The sequence below is a fragment of the Denticeps clupeoides genome, chromosome 13, assembly GCF_900700375.1.
Source record: "Denticeps clupeoides chromosome 13, fDenClu1.1, whole genome shotgun sequence".
NCBI lineage: Eukaryota > Metazoa > Chordata > Actinopteri > Clupeiformes > Denticipitidae > Denticeps > Denticeps clupeoides.
Genome location: NC_041719.1, coordinates 10274004 through 10279336, shown reverse-complemented (window position 1 = coordinate 10279336; position 5333 = coordinate 10274004).

Below are 5333 nucleotides of genomic sequence, written 5' to 3'. Positions count from 1 at the left end.
CGAATCCCATCAGCCCTTGGCCCTGTCGGCAGGCAACGTGTTTGCCAGGCTTCATCCACAAACTGCTCTCACACAAGTCTTGACAGACCCCACTAGCAAACCAGACAACAGGTAGCTGAGGTCAAACTTTAAAATGTTTAGAGGTCCCCTGCCTTTTAGCACCGTTGCATCTTACCATTACAGCAACTTCTGTATCAGGAAGTGAGGCATCGCTGCAGAAAGACACGCGCCACACATCCAGATTCGGGCCACACACGTATGCCAAAAAAGCTCCTTCTCATCCTCAGAGCTGCACACACACACACAGATGCGGTTCTGTCATCCATGAAGAAATACATGGCTGCATTCAGAGCTGCTGCATCACTTCCTGCTCTGGGTCACTGGCTGTGAGAGATTCCGGGGGAAGGTGGAGGATTAGTTCTTCAAGAAACCCAATCCGACACACACACACACACACAGGTAAAGGAGTCTGCCAGCTGCAGCCAAGCAAGACCAACAGGAAACTTGGCTCTAAGACTCCTAAGTGGCCAATTACAAGTATCTTCCACTAAATAGGATTAAAGATATTGGTGGCAACCTGTTGCAGCATAACAAACAGAAACCAGAACTCTGTATCCTTTTTAGTGTTGGGTTGTTCTGTGTCAAATCACCTGAAAAGACGATGGTTTCACACCTCCATCTGTGGACATGTTATGATTGCACCCAGAGGAACAGAAGAATGAAAAGAGAAAGTTTACCGATGGGTTTTTGTAGCAGATCTCATGTGGGAGGCAAACAGTTTGCTCTTAAATGTTCATTAAGGGTTTTTGTTTGAATAAAAAAAAAAAAAAAACATAAATCTGTCTCAGGATATGTTAGTTTGCATGATGAAACAGATCCAGCAAAGCTGAGCATTCTGTTCATAAGCAACATCATTTAAGCAATAGCTTGTCATGTGACATTTGGGCCATAATTTAATATTTAAAGGGATATTGTGCAACAACAGTCCATCCCTTTGAGACTTTTTAAACAAATTTGGTCGCACATACAATGTATTTTCACAATGGTACGACTGAAAATAACAGAGGCACTGGTGAGACCAGCCGTTCTTTTACCTTTTTCCAAAAGCCACCATGTTAGTGGCCTTAACCTAACCCTTCTCCCCTAACTCAAACTGTTGCTGATCAGGCAAGTGGTACTGTCACGGGGGAAAATAGTCTCCATAAACTCCCTGTGGTTAACGTAAAACAAATACATATTAGGTCCCCGTCGTATATCAGAAATTGTGAAGGGCGAGGCAGGGCCCACCCCCGGACCCATAACCTGAAACCATATTGCATATATTGACAGCGATTTAAGAAGAAGAAATAGTGATGGTGCAAAACATTATTTCAAATGAGTTTCTACTGATTTCAAATGATACCAACTGCACAAAGCTCTCTGGTTGCTTATCTGAAGCACTAGTGGCCTGTGGAGTAAGACACTACCCTACATACACCAATACCCAACCCTACATCCATCAACACCCTACCCTACATACCCTAATATCATACCCTACATACACCAATACCCAACCCTACATACATCAGTACCCTACCCTACATACCCTAATACCCTACCCTACATACACTAATACCCTAGCCTACATACATCAGTACCCAACCCTACATCCATCAACACCCTACCCTACATACCCTAATATCATACCCTACATACACCAATACCCAACCCTACATACATCAGTACCCTACCCTACATACCCTAATACCCTACCCTACATACACCAATACCCAACCCTACATACATCAGTACCCAACCCTACATCCATCAACACCCTACCCTACATACCCTAATATCATACCCTACATACACCAATACCCAACCCTACATACATCAGTACCCTACCCTACATACCCTAATACCCTACCCTACATACACTAATACCCTAGCCTACATACATACTACCCTACATACACCAATACCCAACCCTACATCCATCAACACCCTACCCTACATACCCTAATATCATACCCTACATACACCAATACCCAACCCTACATACATCAGTACCCTACCCTACATACCCTAATACCCTACCCTACATACAGTAATACCCTAGCCTACATACATACTACCCTACATACACCAATACCCAACCCTACATCCATCAACACCCTACCCTACATACCCTAATATCATACCCTACATACACCAATACCCAACCCTACATACATCAGTACCCAACCCTACATCCATCAACACCCTACCCTACATACCCTAATATCATACCCTACATACACCAATACCCAACCCTACATACATCAGTACCCTACCCTACATACCCTAATACCCTACCCTACATACACTAATACCCTAGCCTACATACATACTACCCTACATACACCAATACCCAACCCTATATCCATCAACACCCTACCCTACATACCCTAATATCATACCCTACATACACCAATACCCAACCCTACATACATCAGTACCCTACCCTACATACCCTAATACCCTACCCTACATACATCAGTACCCTATCCTACATTCACAATACCCTACCCTACATACCCTAATACCCTACATACATCAATACCCTACCCTACATACCCTAATACCCTACCCTACATACATCAATACCGTTCGCTACATACACCAATACCCTAGCCTACATACATCAATACCCTACCCTACATACCCTAATACCCTACCCTACATACATCAATACCGTTCGCTACATACACCAATACCCTAGCCTACATACATCAATACCCTACCCTACATACCCTAATACCCTATATACATCAATACCCTACACTACATACATCAATACCGTTCCCTACATACACCAATACCCTAGCCTACATACATCAATACCCTACCCTACATACCCTAATACCCTACATACACCAATAGCCTACCCTACATAACCTAATACCCTACATACATCAATACCCTACTCTACATACCATATGTAGAAAGGACAGGTGAAATTTAGACATTCATCCACGTGATTCCTAAACGTGACCCTTAACTTGTTGTGCAAACTTAATGAGAGAGAGCACATTAGGAATGCTCTTTAACTTAGAACATACAAAAGATTGTTTGAGACAAAGTGTCTAATTATTCATTAAATTCATGCTGCGAGATGCCATGCTAATATTGAAGCCTTGAAGCCCCTGGAACACTAATCTATGAGTGATTGCCATGCAAAATGCATGTGATATACATAGACAATGGCCTCATTTGTAGTAAAATATAGAAAAACATGTTTAAAGGAATAGAAAAGTATTATATATTAATTGTAATTTGTTTGGCAATATGTAGGCCACTTGGCTGGAAGCACACGGTTCGTTATTAATGAAGTCTTTACTTTAAACTATTACAGCATGGGGGAACCTGCTATATACTGACAGACGTTTCTAGAACATTTAGCTAGAAATGACAGATGGTAATGGGCGCAGGTTATGACTGGACCTGTCTGAGGCAACCTGTTCGTGGTTTTAAAACGCTTTACCTGCGACATTTTACATCGTTCTGTTTCTCCTCGACAGAGCTCCAGGTCGTTGAAGAGTTCGTTTCCTACGTGTCCTGCAGGAGAGATCTCGGTAAAGAAAATGGGTGTGTTGTGCGCTCAGCGGCCACCAGGGGGCGACTGTTGCCCGAGTTTTCCCCCGCTGACACGCTTCCTATGGACTACTAGCACACGTAAATTACGGACAAAACGGTACCAGTTGTTTAGTTGAAAAAGCCTTTTCAGTCATTTTAGCTCATGACATTTTAATTGACCGAAGTCCTCAGACACAATCTATCTCACACATCACTTTATCACATATACTTGAGACTTAAATTCTGATGAGTTAGAAAAAGTGATCATTTCTGTGTAACTATAAAGATTCTAAACAGGCACCATTTAAATATTTTAATATTTGAGTCGTTTAGAAATGGAAAAGGCAGGCACACTGATACAGATATGAACATATGAATAATTAAACTGAAAGAAAATGCAATTGTTGAGTGGAGGATCTGTACAAATGTATTATATATAAAAAAACATATTAGTCATTATTTTATTATCATGCTCTAAATGTTTTAATGATCATGTTTAATGCAGGGGAGTATCACAGCGCAGAGGAGGATGCTGCTGCAAACAGTGACACCCCTTCATCTTCAATTACTCATGGGATTACATTGGCATGGGTGACATCAGCTTACGTGAGAGGACTGGCAAAGAAATCAAGTGACCTTTCCATCGATTCGTAAAGAGCAAGAATCCATTAAGCCTATGAGCACATATCTAGAAGAATCATCCATCTAAGTACCTAATGTTCTGCTCAGTGCAACGTTTTATAGTTGGATTTCAAACTAGAATAAACAAAGAGGGAAATCGAATTAATATTTAGATACATGTATGTGGCAATTATAAAGAACATTAACGAAAAATGTTACACAAAAAGTACAGACTCCATGTTTGCATGATTTCAATTGAACTGGCTGAATTGGACTAAATTGGTTTAAACTATATTTATTAACTTTATTGGGGCCTTTGACCTTTCAGTGCAATAAAGTTCACTTGATGAGAGTCATCATAGTCAGCACACTATCATTTATACTTAGCCATGGCTTATGTAAGCAAGTTTTTTTCTCCAGATCAAATTGTCACGTAAATTGTCACGAGTACATCAGAATGCAAGAGACATATGACATACAACAGAATGGACGTTTAAACAAGAACACATATGTAGAAAACCGATTACTTTGTGAATAATTTGCGAAAGAGAGAAGTGTGCAGAGTCGAGCAGAGTTCAAAGTTCATCAGTCAGATGGCCTGGCGTGCTGTCTGCATGACAGCGATCAGGGATTTTTATGGGCTGATAACTTCTGCTTGTGGGTAACATGGTGCATTTACATTATCCAGAGCGATGTACATTAGCGCTTTCTAGTCCACATCCGATCTACATACCTGTACAGCTAGGCCTAAAGCAACAGTTAGGTGCCAATAGAGGGGCAAATTAAGTTTTATACAAAGCCTTACACTATAAAATGGCCATGTACAACTACACAGTTAGGGCAGAAAAGCCTAAGTCAGGGTGATTTACAATCAGTAATTACAAAGACAGTCCCCCTGGAGACGCTCTGGGACGCAATGCTAACACTTTATTATAGAATGCATTTATTCCAGTTGCAAATTAGATACGAAACAGATATGAATTGCTTCGCAATATTTGGGTAAATTAGTTCGACCCAACAATCGAAACTTGGACATTTGCGTCTGGTTTCCTGCAGGTGGCGCACGCGGCCTTTTGCAAACTTTGTCGCCGGGTAAAAAGGCGACAAGGCTGCTCCTC